Source organism: Mandrillus leucophaeus, unplaced genomic scaffold (assembly GCF_000951045.1).
Source record: "Mandrillus leucophaeus isolate KB7577 unplaced genomic scaffold, Mleu.le_1.0 Scaffold761, whole genome shotgun sequence".
NCBI lineage: Eukaryota > Metazoa > Chordata > Mammalia > Primates > Cercopithecidae > Mandrillus > Mandrillus leucophaeus.
The window spans coordinates 506,150-527,335 of NW_012108264.1; the positions used below are offsets into that span (position 1 = coordinate 506,150).

At 38.5% G+C, this 21,186-nt stretch overlaps 1 long non-coding RNA gene across 1 annotated transcript in view; it reads left to right on the top strand.

Annotated features, from left to right (window-relative positions):
* The first annotated feature begins 11,381 nt into the window (after window positions 1-11,381).
* LOC105529377 overlaps window positions 11,382-21,186 on the top strand; it is a 28,168-nt gene continuing 18,363 nt past the window's right edge. Inside the window, exon 1 of the long non-coding RNA XR_001004500.1 lies at window positions 11,382-11,434. This is a non-coding gene — a long non-coding RNA (uncharacterized LOC105529377). The remainder of the gene's footprint in view (window positions 11,435-21,186) is intronic.

The window sequence follows — 21,186 nt, forward strand, 5'->3', positions numbered from 1 at the left end:
TGGTGATCCAGTGAATGATATTACAAAATAGAGTGACATGATCAAATCTGTGTTTTCTAATGATTTTTTTTTTTTTTTTGGGAGGAAGGTGGTGGTTCTAATGGGGTGGGGCTGAAGTGTGGGACACTGGTGAGATTTTTTCTTTTTTTTTTTTGAGATGGAGTTTCACTCTTGTTGCCCAGGCTGGAGTGCAATGGCATGATCTTGGCTTCCCTCAACCTCTGCCTCTGGGGTTCAAGTGATTCTCCTGCCTCAGCCTCCCAAGTAGCTGGGATTACAGGCATGCACCACCATGCCCAGCTAATTTTTTTTTTTTCTATTTTTAGTAGAGATGGGGTTTCTCCATGTTGGTCAGGCTGGTCTTGAACTCCCAACCTCAGGTGATCTGCCCGCCTCAGCCTCCCAGAGTGCTGGGATTACAGGCGTGAGCCACTGTGCCCAGCCAAGGTTTTTGTATTTATTCCAGGTGAGCACTGCTGAGAGCCTGAATGGGCAGTGATCATGCAAATGAAAATGAAGTCACAGATAGAGACTTTTAGAAAGTAGTGTTGTTAGGAGAAGTAGCCAGTTAGTTGCGGGTATTTTAGAACAGGAACTATTAGAGGATAACTCTCAGGTTCCAGCACCACCAGATAAATAGTGTTAGCTTTTAACAAGTTAGGGAATACAAAAGGAGAAGTAGTTTTTGGTGAGAGAGAACTGTGAAGGAGATGGTGAAACCCTGTGTTATGGAAGGAAATCATGAAACCAGTCTAATTAAAACCGTTGATCACTGGGGGCTTATCTAGCTTTCAAACTTGGCTTCTAATAAAACATATGAAATGTTTTCCTAAAAGATAACCTGACTTGTTAGCTTGGTAAAGATGGAAATACAAAGAGGCATCTATTCTGACAGGTTTACAATCTGCACAAACTCATAAGGACATTGCTGTCAGAATTGTCTGCTTAGCCTTTATTGGAAGCAATTATTCTGGACAACTGAAGCATATTTATAAGGGCACCAACTAGAAATGGCTCACTCTCTGTTACCTTGATTGCAGTTCACTCTTTCTCCTCAGGTAGATGGTGACCACAGGTGTAAGGAACCCTGTAGCCATGTTGACTCTGCTTACTTGATTGGGTACTACAGTTGGGAAGAGGACTTGTTCTCCAAAGGAACAGGGACCCCTGGGATAATCAGTTTGGATTACTCTTGTCTCTGTGCTTTGTAAGTTTCCTGGCCATTTGAAATTGCAAGAGACTTTAATCTTGCTGGGATAGCTTCAGATTGTCCCTCCTATAGACTTTTTTTTCCCCCCCAGATCTAATGCTATCCAATAGGAAATTGGTTTATGTTGAGTTTCTGAGATCTGCATTTGGGAGCTAAAATATTTTTCTGTGTTTCCCATATAACTTGCCTGCTGTCTTGAGTGTACCCTTTTTAGGCTACAGAAGTTGGGTGAGATTTTATGGTTGGGTAGGATAATCTATTTTGCCCCACTTTTTAAAACAGCATCCTATATTATAGAAGTAAGATCCCTGTGATTTTACTCTTGCCTGAACAATTCTAATAAAAGGAGCTGATGTTATTAAATACTGGCAATATGTCAGGTTTTTACATGAGCCAACTTATTTAAGTTTCGTATTTTTATTTGAAATAGTCATTGTCTCTTTTTCAGTTGAGAAACCTATGACTCAAAGATGTAACACTAGTAAGTGACAGGGTTATAACCCTTTCCTGTGGCTCCACCTGGCTCAATGCTCTATTTTAAATGCCAGATGGCTTTTTAGCCTCGTTTTCCTGAAACAATGCAAATGGCAGAGCTTTGACTATAATGAAGAACCCTGCTGCATGCAAGGCAAGTCACCTATTCTCAGTAACACTCCATTCTTCTCTCATTCTGAATGTTGTTCTATTTTGAATTTTGGTTGTGTACATGCTTGTCATCCCCTCTTAGACTGATAGTTCAAATATATGAAATCATTGGAGGTCTGTTTCGTCTGTCTGTGGCTTTGTTCATGCTTGTGCGGTCTTGTTTTCTTGTGTAAATGGTAATATATGACAGTTCCTGGATATTCTTGAAAAATTATTTGTGAGAATAGAGAAGCTTTGTGTTTGTTTCTGCTAGACATTGATAGACATCTCCAGAATGAACTGCTGTGGACCAATTCAGGGTTGAAGAGTCTCTGGCCCATGCAGCCTATGCATAGGATACCCAGGATCATTGAACCCCCCCCTTTTTTTTTTTTTTTTTTTTTGAGACCAAGTTTCATTCTTACTGCCTAGGCTGGAGTGCAGTGGCACAATCTTGGCTCACTGCAACCTCTGCCTCCTGGGTTCAGGTGATTCTCCTGCCTCAGCCTTCCTAAGTAGCTGGGATTACAGGCATGCACCACCACACCCAGCTAATTTTGTATTTTTAGGAGAGACGGGGTTTCTCTATGTTGGTCAGGCTGGTCATGAACTCCCAACCTCAGATGATCTTCCTGCCTCGGCCTCCCAAAGTGCTGGGATTATAGGCATGAGCCACCGTGCCTGGCCCATTGAACACCTCTTAAGGGCAAGTGGGCAGCTACTAGGTATGACTTATGCCTTTCACTTTTCTTCTCCCTTTCAGGTCTGTCACCAAGGCAGCCCTCTCTGAATTTTCATTGGTTGGGAAGGAAGAGGAACTGTTTAGATCTAGTTTACCCTTACCTTGATAGAGTGACACCTGGGGCCCAAGCTCTGTGTCAGGAGGGTCTCATAAAGCTCCTCTTGTATTACTCTGTTCTCATGCTGTTAATAAAGATACACCCAAGACTGGGTAATTTATAAAGAAAAGAGGTTTAACAGACTCACAGTTAGCATGGCTGGGGAGGTCTCAGGAAACTTACAATCATGTGGAAGGGGAAGAAAACACATCCTTCTTTACATGGCAGCAACAAGTAGAAGAATGAGAGCCAAGCAAAGGGGGAAGTCCTTTATAAAACTGTTAGATCTTGTGAGAACTCACTCACTATCACAATAACAGCATGAGGGTAACCGTCCTCATGATTAAGTTACCTCCCACTGGGTCCCTCCCACAACATGTGGGGATTATGGGAACCACTGTTCAAGATGAGATTTGGGTGGGGACACAGCCAAACTATATCATTCCATCCCAGCCCCTCCCAAACCTCATGTCCTCTCATTTCAAAACACAATCACACCCTTTCAACAATACTTCAAATTCTTAACTAATTCCTGCATTAACTCAAAAGTCCAAGTCCAAAGTCTCATCTAATGCAAGGCCAGTACCTTCTACCTATAAGTCTGTAAAATCAAAAGCAAGTTAGTTACTTCCTAGATACAATGGAGGTACAGGCATTGGGTAAATATAGCCCTTCCAAGTGAGAAAAATTAGCCAAAACAAAGGGCCTGCAGGGTTCATGCAAGTCTGAAAGCCAATAAGGCAGTCATTAAATCTTAAAGTTCCAAAATGATCTCCTTTGACTCCATGTCTTATATCCAGGGCACACTGATGCAATGGGTGGGCTCCCACAGCCTTGAGCAGCTCTACCCCTGTGGCATTGTAGGGTACAGCCCCACACCCCAGCTGCTTTCACAGCTAGTGTTGAGTATCTATGGCTTTTCCAGGTGCACAGTATAAGCTGTTGGTGTATCTACCATTTGGGGGTCTGGAAGACAATGACCCTCTTCTCACAACTCCACTAGACAGTGCCCCAGTGGGGACTCTGTGTACAAAGAGATTAATACAGTAAATTGGTACTGGTAGAGTAGGGGGCTGCTGTAAAGATAACCAAAAATGTGGAAGCAACTTTGAAACCACCCTACATTTGCCTTCTACACTGCCCTAGCAGAGGTTCTCCATGAGGGCTCTGTCCCTGCAGCAGACTTCTTCCTGGACATCCAAGCATTTCCATATATCCTCTGAATTCTAGGCAAAGGTTCCCAAACCTCAATTTTTGACTTCCGTGCACCTGCAGGCTAAACACCACATGGAGGCCACCAAGGCTTGGGACTTGTAACCTCTGAATCTATGGCTCAAGTTATGCCTTGGCCCCTTTTAGTCACAGATGGAGCAGCTCAGATGCAAGGCATCTTGTCCCGAGGCTGCACATGGCAGAGGTCCCTGGATCCTTCCCAGGAAACCATTTTTCCCTCCTAGGCCTCCAGGTCTGTGATGGGAGGAGCTGCCAGGAAGACTTCCAACATGCTCTAGAGACATTTCCCCCATTGTCTTGGCAATTAACATTTAGTTCCCAATTACTTATGCAAATTTTTACTGCTGGCTTGAATTTCTCCCCAGAAAATGGGTGTTTCTTTTCTACTACATCATCAGGCTGCAAAATTTTCAAACTTTTATGCTGTGCTTCCTCTTGAACATTTTGCTGCTTAGAAATTTCTTCTACCAGATACCTTAAATCGTCTCTCTCAAGTTCAAAATTCCACAGATCTCTAGAGCAGGGGCAAAATGCTGCCAGTCTCTTTGCATAGCAAGAGTGACCTTTACTCTAGTTCCCAAAAAGCTCCTCATCTCCCATCTGAGAGCACCTCAGCCTGGACTTTATTGTCCATTTCACTGTCAGCATTTTGGTCAAAGCCATTTAACAGGTCTCTAGGAAGTTCCAAACTTTCCCACATTTTCCTGTCTTCTTCTGAGCCCACCAGACTAATCCAACCTCTGCCTGTTACCCAGTTCCAAAGTTGCTTCCACATTTTTGGTTATCTTTACAGCAGCCCCCTATTCTACCAGTACCAATTTACTGTATTAATCTCTTTGTGCACTTCTAATAAAGATATACCCAAGACTGGGTAATTTATAAAGGAAAGAGATTTAATTTACTCACAGTTCAGCATGGCTGGAGAGGCCTCAGGAAACTTACAATCATGGCAGAAGGAGAATCTAACACATTCTTCTTCATATGGCAGCAGCAAGGAGAAGTGCTGAGCAAAGAGGGAAAAGCCTTCATAAAACTATCAGATCTCCTGAGAACTCACTCACTATTAATAAGAACAGCAGGAAGGTAACTGCCCTCATGATTCAATTACCTCCCACTGGGTCCCTCTCATGACATATGGGGATTTTGGGAACTATAATTCAAGATGAGATTTGAGTGGGGACACAGCCAAACCATATCACTCTTGAACTCTAAATCTCTAGCCACATGTGGCTAATGCTGTCTACTTGAACACAGTGTTTGTGGTATCAGCAACTGCCCTCAGGGAAAATGCAGCTCTGGTGTTCTGGTCTTTACCTTACCTTTCTTCTTACAGACTTTCTTCCCCCCAAAATTGGCCTGAGGTATCTCCCTGTATTTTTAAGATCTTTAGTGTTTCTCTTTATTTGGACAAATTTTACCCAGCACTTTAATTTGAGTATATGAACATAAGTTAGAGAAAGTTGGTATTATTAATATCAATAATTATGTTGATAAAGCCATCATGTTGATAAAAGAAAAACTGCATTTAAGTTATATTCACAGCTTTTAAAGAATGATTTTGAGTCAATATGTAGGTCTTTCGGGGGAAGATTTGAATTTCTCCCCAGGAAATAGGTGTTTCTTTTCTATTACAGAAACACCAGTTGAGAACGACAATGAGGACTAAAAACTGGGATGTCATCAAGAGAACCAATATAATATGACCCTTCAAAGGCCATATTAATAGAATAAAAGGGCTCCGGCTTGGATTGAAAGTAAGAGATAGACAGTAAGAGGTAGATTGCGGAACACAGAAGGCAAAGAACTGCCCTAGAAAGGGGCTAGAATCTGACCAACCCTGTGTGTCTATAATAATAATAACTTTTATTTGCAGTACATTGTGTTGTTTGCAAAGTGTTTTAAAATACTATACCGCTTGTTTCATTTAATTGTAACATTGACCTTAGGAAGAAGGTTATCATCATTAATATTTTACAGAAAATGCCCAAGATCACATAGCCATGGGAGGCTTTGATAAGAGAACCCTGATCTTTAATACCCTCCTTGCCACATTCATATTCTATCTTCACCCTGAAGGAAGGCAGTTTCTTGTGTTCTAAACTGTCAGTTGAATGTGATGTTATTGATGAGTTCATACTGCAGAAGGGACACAGAATATGATTAAGGATAATGAGTCTGCTGTTTGGGATAGTTGTCACAGTAACTCAAGGGTTCTTACAGGTTATTAGAATTTAATAGCAAAGTTATCCTAAAGAACAGCTCTGGTTTCAAAGCTTCTATGCTCTAAAACTTAGACTACCAATTGTGGTTGAGGCATTTCATTCTGTGGTTGCTGCCTGCCATGTCAGCCTTCTTATTTTTCATCTTATATATGGGTCATGAAATCATACCAGACTACCAGACATACTCTCCATTCTTTGCCCTTTCCTATCTTTGTCATGTGGCTGATGTGGTTCTCTCCTTTAGGAATGACATTTTCCATCATTTCTACCTATAAAATCTTGCTTGTCTGTCAATGTCTTTCTCATGTGCTGCTCTTCCATGAGATGGCCCCCTTTTTTTTTTCTGCCCACCACTTGGCTGTTGATTCTCTGTATTCCTATGGCATTTTGTTTCCTCTTTATAGCACAGGTTGCAAAAGTTACTAAAAAGCCAGGGGTTTTGGTCTAGGTCTTGCTGTTCACAGAATAGAAAGCCAATAACTGAGTCAAAAAGTATTGCCAGGGAAGAAGGCTTTAGTCTGGTGCTGCAGCCAAGGAGAACAGGAGACTCAATCTCTCATCTTTCTCTCCAGTGGACTAAAATCGAGGAGTTTATATAGCAGGGAAGGTGGGAAGACAAGAATTAAGGAGGGGTAAAGAAGCAATCAAGATGGGTGAGGTATCGGGCATCTCATTGTCTGGATGCATTAATGTGAGTTCCAGTTCCTTTCTTGAAGGTCAGTTTCCTGAGGATAGAACTCAAATGAGACAAATGGAAGTTTCAGGTTTTCAGACCAGGGAAGTATGCTTTCTACATTTATTATTGGGAAAAAAAACCCTGTAAATATCAGTTCTATGGGACAATTAGGTTGGCTTTCCAAACTGAAATATGTGCATGAGCCAGCCTGGTTCCTTAATTAAGGGAGGCGGTTGAGTGTGAAAAAGCTGTTAAGATTATGGTGAGTTTTTGAGCTCCTTATCTAATAGGTAACTACCACTACGTTCTAGGCATTACGCCCAAACTAGTGTGTGAGTGTGAGTGTGTGTGTGTTTGTATGTGAGAGATCTCTTAGTTTAAAAAATATTGGTAAATAATTCAAATGTCTTTTGAAAAGCTGGGGAGACAAAACAAAAATTCTCCTGAAGACTATGTTTGGCCCATTTCCCTAGTTTATGACCCTACTCTATAGAATTTGGGGACAAATAAATAGTACAAGTCAGAGTATAATATGTCCATCATTAATGAAATATCTACAGAGAGTGAACACTCTATGGGATCATCCTTCTAACCTTAGAGTGTCTTTTGTGGAGTAACTTATACGTTTTTGTTGAATTGCATGAAACTTTTGGGGAAGTGCCCAAAAACTCTGGGAGAACTGTGTTGCCCTGAAGTTTGGAGGGCGAGAAGTGAAAGAGGTTCAGAAGAATGAGTTGGCTGGGTGAGTGTGCTACTTTAGACAAGTTGAGACTACTTTTTGTAAACTTTCATTTTGATGTTTTATTAACCACTACTGTTGGTGAATTTAAATATTTTAATGATCAGTATTACTCTTTGCATGCCCTGGGGCCCTTTTTTTTTTTTTTTTTGAGAAATGGCAGCTTAAAAAAATTAAAATAGACTATCCATTCGATCAGCTTTCAAAATTCTTGGTGCTCACTCTGCCCTGAATCTGGGTCAGCGTGGCATTTGGTGACTAAGAAACCTGAATATACCTCCCTAGCAGGCTTTCATTGTGTTGAAATTGCTCTTTAAGTAATTTCATTTCTCTTGATTGAGCCTCTGCAAATTATTTCACAAAACAATTCTTCAATTCTTCATTTTGAGTGTGAATCTCCACACTTCCACAAAGCTTGGGGGGAAGAAAGAAGCATTTATTACCACAAAAAACATTTGTTACCGCTACATTTAAATCTTGCCTTTCTTTTCTTGCCTTTCTAACTATTAAATATCTTTTATCTCGTAAACTATGTAAATTATAGATTGTGTATCTATGGGGAATCTCTGGTGTATATATAAGTTCAGAGCTCCTTAAGGCTATAAAGTATTTTTTTAAAACAGAGGTTGGGGAAGGTGAATTTATCTTTCAATCTTAAAAAAAAAAAAAAGCACTGAAATGGTGGGCATTTTTTGGTTGAATTTTGGTTACACTTGGCCTCTGTATCCATGGGTTCTGCATCAGCGGATTCAACCAACAAAGAATAAAAAATATTCTGAGGTGGGAGGGTAGGAAATGATAAAACAAAAATGATATAAAAAACACAGTAAAAAATAGATAAAAATAATATAAATAAAAATATAGTATAACAACTATTTATGTAGTATTTACATTGTATTAGGTATTACTAATAATCTAGAGATGATTTATAGTAGGATGTGCATAGGTTATGTGCAAATACTATGCCACTTTATATCAAGGACTTCAGCATCTGTAGATATTGGTGTCTAAGGGGGTTCCTGAAACCAATCCCTGTGGAACTGAGGCACCACTGTAGTTTATTTTTTTGTGGCAAGGGTATTTGTTCTTATGTCAGCATGCTAATGTAGTCATTCGTGAGAGGAGATTGTTTTCTTGCTTTGCTGCCTCTTTTTCCACAAAAGCATCATCTTCAGATGAGAGTTAGGGCCTTAACTCTTGCGCCTGGAGTTTCTCCCTGTTGATTCACACCATAGAGGGTTCCAACTGGGCCTTTTTCTGTCCCCTTCCTTCCTGTGGTTCATCCAGGATCTGTGCAGTGACCAAGTGTGGAGTCGTGATCTGTAGCTATCCCTGGAAATTCTCCTACTTCATTGGTCTTATCTGTCCTGTTTTCTTTTGCTGTGCAGTCTTGCCTTTTTCAGTGCCAGCCTTGGCTAATTTCTCCCTCTCTGAGTTGCTATCTAATTCTGTAAATCATTGACCGGCGGAGTGTGGAGCCTGAGTCATGCCACAGAATTGTGATTTTTTTCATTCCTTCTCACTCAACCATTCTGAATTGTCACTTTTCAGCCAATTCTTAGACATGAAGTTGAAAAAATATATAAATAGCTTTGTGTGACTCACCTGAGGGATTCCTTCACCTTTTATTTCCATTGTTTTCATTTTCCCCCCAACCTTAGTTGGAAATCAACAGTCTGCATTTTAAAAAAACAAAACTCATTGCTCTGCTCTACTAAAGTAGAGTGTGAAGAAGACTAGGGGGGATTTTAAGACTCCACAGGGAAGAGTTTGGAGGGATTATACATAGGAAAACAAAAACATGAGAAAAAATGTGTAAGTTGGATATTTTAAAGGCATAAAAATGATACTGTAGACTTTGGGAACTTGGGGGGAAGATGTGGGGGTGAGGGATAAAAGACTGTATTTTGGGTACAGTGTATACTGCTCAGGTGACGGGTGCACTAAAAATCTCAGAAATCACCACTAAAGAAATTATCCATGTAACCAAAAACTACCTGTACATCAAAAACTATTGAAATAAAATTAAAACACACACACACACACACACACACACACACACACACACACACATACACACAAGAATGAACATAAAAGGAAGGTTTTTCTATCTTTGGCAATCCTAAATATATATGTGACGTCGACCAATATTGAGTTGTGATGCTGAACCTTTTCTAAACTATTGATAATAAAAGGCAAACTTAAACAACTAAAGCTGAATGAGATATTTAAAATCTTCTTAATAGAAAATTATTTTTATAGAATTATTATAATCATGCATTGCTTAACAACAGTGATGCATTCTCAGAAATGTGTCATTGGGCAATTTCTTTGTTGTGAGGACATCATAGAGTATGCTTCCACAAACTTAGATGATATAGCTACTATACATCTAGGCTATATGGTGTAACCTGTTGCTCCTAGGTTGTAAATCTGTACATCATATTATTGTATTGAATACTGTAGGCAATTGTAACAAAATGGTATTTGTGTATCTAAACATATCTAAGCCTAGAAAAGATACAGTGAAAATGATGTTATAATCTTATGGGATCACCATCATATACATGGTCCCTGGTTGATTTAAATGTTATGAGATGCTTGACTCTATTTGAAGAGGTGATCTAAGTATGAGTAGTCAAAAATGTGAAGAAAATATCATAGATATTTGTCACAAAGTTAATTAGTGAAAATGTTATGCTATTTTCTGAATATTTGTCATGTTTGTGGCATCTGCCAGCTTTTAAAAATTTGTATTTATGATCCTTTTCTGATTTATTTTTGTACCGTAGTTTTATATTTGAAATTTCGTGTTACTTTTCTTAGAGAGGGCCTTCAAGATTGTGAAAGCTTTTAGGCCCTACAAAACCTGGATCCATCCTTGATCTGACTTATCTGTAACCAGCTGATACTTTCTGTACATCAGCTGAATGTGACTAATCGAGGTACTCAGATTAAAAGCTTAGAGCCAACTTCAGATTCTGGGGAATGGAACTCTAGCCATGTGATGGCTACTCCCTGGTAGCAGTATGATCCTCATTCCTTCTTGTTGATCCTGGATTAGCTACTTACTAGGTAGGACAAGGATTGGAGTGCTTTGGAAAATTTCCTGAAGTCATAAACCTGACTAGTTTAAAAACTGAATCATGCCATATCCTGGGGAATCAGTATATACCCTCCGGGACTTCTATATTGGAACTTGAGATCTAAAAAGTACTTCAAAATAAGCAGACAAAAATAATTCTATTCGGACAAAGTAGGATTAGGAGAAAAATCTTTATATAAAACCCACAATAATTTTCTTTTTCAAGATTAGGATTCTAAATATTCTGTCTATGAAAGTCTGTAACATTATCATACTTACTTTGCTTTGTCCAAAATTAATATATGTCATTCAGCTTTATTTGGTCAGGGTTAGCATGATATATCTTTTTTCGTCTCTACTTTTAATCTGTCTGGATCTTTAAAATGAGTTTCCTTTAGACAACATATAGTTGAGTCTTTTTTAAAAAAAATCTACTCTGACAATCTCCATCATTTAATTGGTATATTTGAACATTTGCATTTAAAGTGATTATTGATCTAGTTGAAATAATGTCTACCATATTTGTATGTATTTTCTATTTGTTGTCCTTTTATTACTTTTACTCATATTCTTCCTTCTTTGATTTTAAGCATTTTACATGATTTCATTTATTTCCTTTCTTAACATATTATAATTCCCTTTTAAAAAATATTTTTTAGTGGTTATCGTAGAGTTTGCAATATCCATTAATGACCAATCAAAACCCACTTTCAAATAACATTATACTCCCTGTAAACCAAAAAGTGATTGAGGGCTGGGCGCAGTGGCTCATGCCTGTAATCTCAGCACTTTGGGAGGCTGAGGCGGTGGATCATGAGATCAGGAGTTCAAGACCAGTCTGGCCAAGATGGTGAAACCCCGTGTCTACTAAAAATACAAAAAAATTAGCCAGGCATGGTGGCAGGTGCCTGTAATCCCAGCTACTCGGGAAGCTAAGGCAGAGAATTGCTTGAACCCAGGAGGTGGAGGTTGCAGTGAGTCGAGATCGCACCCCTGGACTCCAGCCTGGGCGACAGAGGGAGACTTGTCTCAAAAAAAAAAGAAAAAAAAAAGTTGACTGAGGCAGGTATCTCAATCAATTAGAGGTTTATTTAACCAAGGTTGAGGAAGCCCAGGACAAAACTCAAATCACAAGAGCATCTGTCTGTGATCTATGTTTTTTCCAAAGAGGGTTTTGTGAACTTTTGTATTTAAAGGGAAAAGAGCAAGCAGAAGGGAGACAAAAGGGAGGGGAGTATAGGCTGTGAGGCAGATGGTTACATTATAGTGAGGCTCTGATGAGCTTCAGTGAATCTACATTTTATATGAGAAAAAAGAAGCGTGTCAATTATGCATTTTCTTGCACTTAGTAAATCTACATTTTATATAAGAGAAAGTAAGCATGTAAAAAGAGGGAGTAGAGGAAATGAGGCGGTGACATGGGACTGTGAAATTACAGCTACATGTTTGAAAACAAAAGGGAAATAGTGTTGGTGGCTCAGTTCTCATGGTTAACTTTCCTTTTGGCATGTGAGTTTGTGGCCCCAAGATTCTATTTTTCTTTCACATGCCTCACAGATAGTACAAGTACCTTATACTACAGTATCCCTAATTTCTTCCTCCTGTCACTTATAAAATTTCTGTCATTCATTTCACTTACCTATAAGCTATACTCACTGAATAAATGATAGAGCTACTAGAGGTAAAATTCACAAAAGTGTTGGGGACCCCTAAAACTGGGCCCCCTCCGAGTTTTTAATTCTCCAACTATTCCATACTGATCCTCTAGTAATTTGTCAATTATAATTTAAAATCTTCCCACCAATATGGCTTTTGCTGTGCACTTCTCCTCCTGGGCTTCTGATTTGTTAAGTTGTGAATCTCTGTATCTGCCTCTCTATCTTCAGTTTTGGTGACAGCAGTTTTTCCTGTGGCCTTAATTCTCTGATAGATCTAATAAGGTTGTTGATTTTCAGTTTGTTCAGAATTTTCCTTGTTGTGAGGATGGGAGTGATGACTTTCAAGTTCTTGGACTTCCAGCCTCTAGAATTGTGAGAAAATAAATTTCTGTTGTTTAAGCCACTCTTCTGTGGCATTCTGTGGTGGCAGCCCAAGCAGATTAATACACTACACCTATTTCAGGAAATATACTGGCAATGCAGACATGAAGAGTTTACTAGCTCAACAGTGACTGACAGATCCTAGAATTAAAATGATTACTTTCTAAAAATTTGCGTTGTGTTAGATGCCTACTTTCTTGTAAAGGAACTCTTTGAAGTAATTTTTAAATTTGGGTTAGAAAAAAAATGTAAGAGAACATTGCTGTAAACAAAGAAAAAATAGTCTCCAAACTTTTTTTTTTTAAATCACATTGCCTTGTAGATGAAGGCCCAAAGTTATGCACTAATGTTAACCACGAAGGCCACTAATATAAAAATGGTTGAAATTTACATATGAAGATTTATCAAGATAGAATAAAATAAATGCAGTCAGCTATAAACATATATTACACAGAATCTCTGAGAAAAGCATGTGAAGTGCCAGATGAAAAAGTTGAGCGTGATAGCTGTATTGAACAGAGCTCAGGAGACAGTCAGGTTCTGTGATGAGGAGGGGTAGCTGCATAGCTCACTAGTGCTGTTGTCTTTGGTAAGCTGTCTAATGCCTCTAGCTTTATTTTCCTTGGAGCACAATGGAGATAATAATCCTGTCCTGACCATATTGCAATGTGTTTGGGGGGATTAAGTGATATTGAGAATGTGAACGGGCCTTGGCCTTTTATATTACTGGAGAGTGAGTATTGCTGTGAGGATAATGGACGTAACGTGGGAGACAGCTTCCAGTCCAGTGTTCAGCCCAAAGTAGGGATGCTTTACAAATGGTTCTAGAATAAATGACTGTTAAATAGCCTAAACTGAAACTCTAATATTCTGGATTCTAATCTTCTAGAGGCTTTAAAGATACGCTCTAGGGTTTTTATAAATATAACAGGTATAGTGAATCTAGAACTCTCAGGGTGTAATACATTTTTTTTTTTTTTTAACCAACTCCGTCCAATTTACATTTCATCCATGGGAGAGTTATTTCTCTTTGTCTTTAGGTGGGAAATTTGACATATCCTGTAATTTTTCTGCTCATTCTTAGGTAACTGGTAGTCATAAGATCATGAGTCACAAAGCACTAACTCTGTTCTGTTTGTTTTATTTGTAACTGTTCAGTATTCCATTCAAGATATTAATCAGTCTTCTTCAATCTTCCATTAAAAGTCCTCCTCTCCTTTCCTTGGATATGTGCTTGGGTTGCAGGCTACCTTCAGGGCTTGTTTCTTTTCTCTCACTTACTTCCTTCACAAGCAAGTAACTTTTGCTCTTTTGGGCCTCTGGTTTGGGAGATGCGAGACTGAGAGGTGAAGGGATAAAGCAGACCTTACTTTAACTGGGCTACTTCAAATTCTCTGGGCCTTGGACAATGGTTAGAACAGACTCTTTCTTGGTACTTCAGTGGATTCTTCACAACTTCCAGTTATTGTCAACTCTTGAAACATAGGTATCATTATTTCTCAGGCTGCCACACACTCTAAGCACCTGATTCTCTGGTGGTTTACTCCAATTGCTGTTCTTTTTGTGTTCTTATTGACTTGGGATAAGATTTTAAAGGACTATGGCCCAGGTCTCTTTCTCATGAGCAGTCTATATTTGCATCAAAGACTTTTGTATGTACAAATAACCATTTTGCTTGCAAGACTGAGAAGTTGTAGGGGGATTCCAATGATGTCACTTTATCCTGCTGTCATAGGATAGCTACTTTAGAGTCATATCAGGATTGCATGGACCACATGGAAAGCTCTTCCAAAGCTCCCTCTTGCTGTGATTGGGTTAAATTTTAGCATCTCTCTCACCAGTACTGCATCTCCCCATAACCCCTACCTTTATTGGTTAGGACTCTGCAGTTCAACAGCTCTTTCTAAGGAAAGCCTTACAAATCCTTCTTGTTTCTCTACTTTCTAACTTGACTTATATCCTTGATCCTTCTGAAAGGTCCAAGATTTATGAATTCATGCCTCAACTATCTCTTATAAATTTTTCACATGAGAATCATCCCACATTCACAGTGGTATCTGATATGTCTTATAGTGATGCTTTTGTTGAAACTTCAGTATCACACCCTACTACAAAAACAATAAATCATTTCCATCAAAGTATAAAGATTTAATCCCTCAGGATTAAATCTGAGTTTCATTATCTGTAACTTTTTATAGAATGGGGACCTGCAAGAATTCCATTGTGAAGAATTACACTTTTATGAAGATTGGAAAATTAATGCCCTAGTGAAACACTTTGTTCAAGAATGTGTCCATATTTCTAAGTGTATATTCTTTATTTAACAAAATGTGAATCTGCTATATGGATAGCACTGAGCTTATTTTTGGGCAAGTATCACTACTATTGTGACCACTATTAAAGCTTACAGTCAAGTAACCAGAAAGCTATACAGGGAACTCCTTGCCCTTCAGATCTGGGCAAAATATTCGATCATGTTGGATTCCATGCCTCTCCTCCATTATCTCCCAATATTTCATTATTTTTAGTAATTTTGTTAAAGATATGCAGGCTGATGACAGGCAGATGGAGGGATTATGTCAACAAATATTCAATTTTTTGACATCTCACAGAATCTACTTCCTCGCTCTTTCTCTTCCCTCCTTCTCCAGAGTAACTAGCAATTTTTCCTCCATTTTTCTTGGATCAATTCTATCCTTAGGCCTTGTTGGCATTGTATCTTGCACACTCAGCCCTTTTTTAAGCAGATACAGTTCACTTCATAATGGAAATTTTGGTGCATCTGATTTATCCTTCAATTATATTAATAATAACCTAACCCACACTTGGAGAACACTCTGCAGTTTATAAAACACATGAATCTACATGGCCTTTTGATATTTTTAATTTTCTTAAGGTGCAGATAATAATATAGGCATTATTATCTGCACCTTATAGACATAGAACTGTTAAAATATTATCTGGACTAGTGGAATTTATAATAAAGGAGAGAAGACATATACATTATAAATTATGAAAAAAGACAATTTTTAAAGTATGCATAACTAGTGTAATATAGTATAGATTAGATAGCAATTACTTTGGATCTGATAAACCAGAGGAGACTTTGGGGAAGGGAAAAACATTTGACGACCAAAAAGAGATAGCTTTTTGTCCAGTCAGTCAAAAACCTTTTTTGAAGGTTTGACGTATCCCTCCATCTGTCTGTCATCAGCCTGCATATCTTTAACAAAATTACTAAAAATAATGAAATGTTGGGAGACAATGGGGGAGGGACATGGAATCCAACATGATCGAATATTTTGCCCAGATCTGAAGGGCAAGGAGTTCCCTATATAGCTTCAAAAAAGGTTTCTAGAGAAGAAAATTCTAAGCAGATATGTTTGTCAGAGTATGTAGGTAAGAAAGCAGGCAACATGTTTAAGAATATGACTGATTTCTAGGGGCTGAACTGCAGAAGGTTAGTTTGTGGCCAGTGGAGGAGGGAATGGTTGGAGGAAAATTTAAAGTACTGTGAACAATTTCCCTTGTTTTATTTTCTATTTTCAATTAGATAAAAAAACTGACAGTAAGTACCCTTAACCAGATACATGTGAGGATTTGTGTTGGCATAATCGATCATTCATAGGCTCATTCTGTTTAAAAATTAAATCTATAGAAACTAACAGAACTACATGGAATTGTTTGTAAAAATATTTATTCTTATGGGTGTATTACTCTTATGTTACTGGCAACAATGTTAAGATGCAACTACTTTTTGGAATCATCTTACCAAAGGAGGGCACTTCCTATCATTTTAAATAGATATCCTCCCAAAGTTTTATATTGGAAAATCTGAGGCAGGTTCTTTCCTGTTACAGACAATAGTTAGAGGGTGTATTGTTGATGGCATTAAAAGGTATATTAAGGAATTTGTACTTTATTTGCTGTGCAAGGCAGTATTTAAAAGTTTTGAACAGAGAAGGAAATTATCTAACACTACTAGTTATGAGATACATAATCCAGTAGGTTTTTTAGTTTTTATAGATAAGAACATTGAATTTTTAAATCTGATTATAATCTAGTGGTAGGTGAGAAGATATCTGTCTAACATTATTTGTTTCAAAAATATTATTTAAGCACCTACTATTTGTCCAACACTTTTAGGGTCTGGACAGGAAGAAACCCTGCTGGTTGTGGGCCAAGAATGTGATAGAGAGATAAACACCACCACCAAAAAACAAAGAAAAAAATAGTGGACATGATTATTTCAATTATTTATAAAGTGGAAAATTTCATAAAAATAAGAACCAGAATAAGAAAATAACTTGGGTGTCAGGGTAGCTATTTACGATTGGGAGGTAAATTTTGAGCTGAGACCTAAATGCCAGGAAGACACAAATCATATGGAAATGGGCTGAAGAGATTTCCAGGCATGGAGTAGAATAAGGGGAAACATCCCAAGGCAGGAAAAAACTTAGGTTATTAAACAGAAAAATAGCTGAGTAAGCAAGGATGGAATGAGAGGAAGTTATACAGGGAAGCAGAGGGCAAGTCCTGGACGCGCTGGGCCATGGAAATAATATATTGTATTCTTAGTGTGATATGGGAAGCCATTGAAGGGGATTAATTTAGGAAGTGAGGCAGTCTGATATTTATTTTAACTTTGATTTTTAAATTGACAAAATAGTTATACATATTTATGAGGGACAGTGATGTTTTCATATATGCAATGTATAGCGATCACATCTGGGTAATTAGCGTATCTATTATCTCAAACATTTATCATTTGTTTGTGTTGGAAATAGTCAATATTCTCCTAGCAATTTATAACTATATATTATTGTTAATTATAGTTATCATATGGTGCTATAAAACACTAGAACTTATTTCTCCTATCTAGCTGTAATTTTGTATCCTTTAACAAAATTACCAAGCAGAGCTGACGCATTACCATGGGGATGGCACCAAGCCATTCACTAGGGATCCACCCCTCCTGATCCAAACACCTCCCATTAAGCCCACCTCCAACATTGGGGATAGCATTTCAACATGAGATTTGGAAGGGACACACATCCAAACCATATCAGTCCCTTCCCCGGCCCTTCCCAGTCACTAATATCCTCTGTTCTACTTTTTTCTTTTTTCTTTTCTTCCTTTCTTTTTTTTTTTTTTTTTTTGAGACCGAGTCTTGTTCTGTCGCCCAGGCTGGAGTGCAGTGGCGCAATCTCGGCTCACTGCAAGCTCCGCCTCCCGAGTTCACAGCATTCTCCTGCCTCAGCCTCCCGAGTAGCTGGGACTACAGGAACCCGCCACCACGCTCGGCTAATTTCTTGTATTTTTAGTGGAGCCGGGGTTTCACCGTGTGAGCCAGGATGGTCTCGATCTCCTGACCTCGTGATCCACCCGCCTTGGCCTCCCAAAGTGCTGGGATTACAGGCGTGAGCCACCGTGCCCGGCCCTGTTCTACTTATTTCTATGAGATCAATATCTTCAGCTTTGGCATATTACTGAAAACATGTGAAAGATCTCTCTGGGTTCTGTGTGGATAATTCTTTATAGGAAAGTAAAGAGAAACAATATGACCAGTAAAGATTTCATCTTAGTTTCTGGGCTGGAGATGATTGGGGCTTGGGATAAGTTATGTGAGCATTTATTTGGTGGCTTGGATTAGGTTGGGTCAGAGTCTCAAGTAGGTAACACATTTGTGAGGGAAAGATAAAAGAACAACATGTCATTTTAGCCATGACAGCAGCATCGTGAATCCTAATTATAATGGATTACATAGACAAAAGATCATTCAAATCTCTTTAAGGAGATATAACACCAGAACCAGTTTAGCATTACAAATCTATATAAAGGAATCAGTGATTTAGAAGGCTATTGCTTAGAAAACACGGGTAGTTAATTTCACAGAGAAATCTTTGTTTTCATTTCCCAATGCTGGACTGCTAGCATAATAAACCAAATGTAATGATTTCAAATATTCAAGATACATAAATGTATATCTTACTATTATTATATTTTTTTTTGAGATGGAGTCTTGCTCTGTCGCCCAGGCTAGAGTGCAGTGGCACGATCTTGGCTCACTGGAACCTCCGCCTCCCAAGTTCAAGGGAGTCTCCTGCCTCAGCCTCCCAAGGAGCTAGGATTACAGGCACCAACCACCATGCCCGCCTAATTTTTTTTTTTTTTTTTTGTATTTTTAGTAGAGATGGGATTTCACCATCTTGGCTGGGCTAGTGTTGAACTTCTGACCTTGTGATCCACCTGACTCAGCCTCCCAAAGTGCTGGGATTAGAGGCGTGAGCCACAGCACCCAGCTTATTAAAAATTTTAAAAATAAAATTATAATTATATATAATAAAATTAAACAAATATGTAAAAAATTAGTACAGAAGAATTTTCAATGAAAAGCAGCAATCTCTTGCTCCAGTTGACCTAATCCCAGTCTTGTTTCCTGGAATGAACTACTTTCAATACTCCCTTTTAGTTTTTCTGAATGTGCAAATTCAAAATAGTAAGGTTATGCCATTCTTTTTTTTTTTTTTTTAGATGGAGTCTGACTCTGTTGCCCAGGCTGGAATGCAGTGGCGCAATCTCTGCTCACTGCAACCTCCACCTCCGAGGTTCAAGTAATTCTACTGCCTCAGCCTCCTGAGTAGCTGGGACTACAGGTGGCTGCCACTATGCCTGGTTAATTTTTGTATTTTTAGTAGAGATGGGGTTTTGCCATGTTGGCCAGTCTGGTCTTGAACTCCTGATTTCAAGTGACTCTCCCACCTTGGCCTCCCAAACTGCTGGGATTACAGGCATGAGCCACTATGCCTGGCCCTTATACCATTCTTTATTGGTATCTATTTATTGGTATATTTACTATAGATGTTGTTAGACTTTCTGCTGGAAACCTAACCTCAGCATCAACCCTAGTGCTAACCCTAACCTTATAATCTCACTTACATGGCTTCTCTCCCATATAATTACACAAATATTCTGAGTTTAACCATCTTCACTGGTTAACTTTACAACTACAAAAATGTGACTTAAGTCACAATTATTTTCTCCATGGGTTACACCATGGGGTATATTGATAGTCCCTGTTTCCACCACTCACGTAACCTGTGTTACCTCTACCTTTTTTTATTGTTAGGATGAATAACATTAATTTCTTCACTTATCTTATCTCTCAACAAAAGAGGGATTTAGAAAGTGAATATATAGAAAAGATTTTGAGAAAAAAAAATGTTTTTTTCCTATTTCTATTGCTCTTGTAGCCTGCTCCTTTCATGTTTACCTTTCTTGTGTTAAAGTAAACCACTTAGTATTTTTTTGTATGAGGTCTTCGAGAGTAGTACATTATTAACCTTTTCTGAAAATATATTTTTTATGTTTTCATTTGAGTGATAGTTTGACTTAGAGTAGAAATCAAGGATAATAGTTATTTCTTTTAGCACTTTGAAAATATGATTGCATTGTCTTATCAATGGGGTATCTGTTGCCAATTTGTTGTTCCTGTTAGATGATGTGTTTCTGATTTTTTAATCTCTGGTGTGATAGCAGATCCTGTGAGTTGTCTGTGGCTATTTTTTTCTTAGTTAAAAATAGAATTAAGCCGGATGTGGTTGCTCCTGCCTATAATCCCAGCACTTTGGGAGGCTGAGACAGGCAGATCCTTTGAGGTCAGGAGTTCGAGACCAGCCTGGCCAACATGGCGAAACTCTGTTTCTACTAAAACCCTGTTTCTACTAAAAATTAGCCAATCGTGGTGACGCATGCCTGTAATCCCAGCTACTCAGAAGGCTGAGGCAGGGGAATCGCTTGAACCCGGGAGGTGGAGGTTGCAGTGAGCCAAGACCGCACCACTGCACTCCAGACTGGGCAACAGAGCAAGACTCTGTCTCAAACAAAACAAAACAAAACAAAACACTAGCATATGGGTTCGCAGATATCACCTTCACAGTTTGGTTTAACTATGTGGTTAAGTTATCCCAAGGTGTATATGTATGCACCTTCTAGTAAGGGGCTCTAAAAAATATACATGGACCCTTGCTTGCTACTTCCAGGGATGCCGAGAACTGCAGAAGCTATCCTGGACCCAGATACCCAGCCAGTCCTAGAATACTTACCTACAGAACTATGCTGTCACTATGGTGTCCAAAAGTCACATTTGGCCATTGACTACTTAAAATATGACCAGTGCATCGGAGGAACTGAATTTTAAATTTTACTTAATTTTCAATAACTTAAATTTAAATGCTAATATTTGATCTGGGAGTTGAAAACTTGAAAATGTTTGTAACAATTTGGGTATGTGAATGTACTTTTCTCACAGTAAATGAAAATATAATGTCCACATTGAGATCTGCTATAAATGTGAAGAATTTAAAGACTTAGCAAAAACATGTAAAATACAGTAATCCTCCCTTTTATCCATGGACAAGGGATATGTTCCAAGACCTACAGTGGATGCCTGAAATTGGAACACATTCCTGTCATATCTTCCACACACTTACCATGCACTGTGGTTGTTTTTTTTTTTC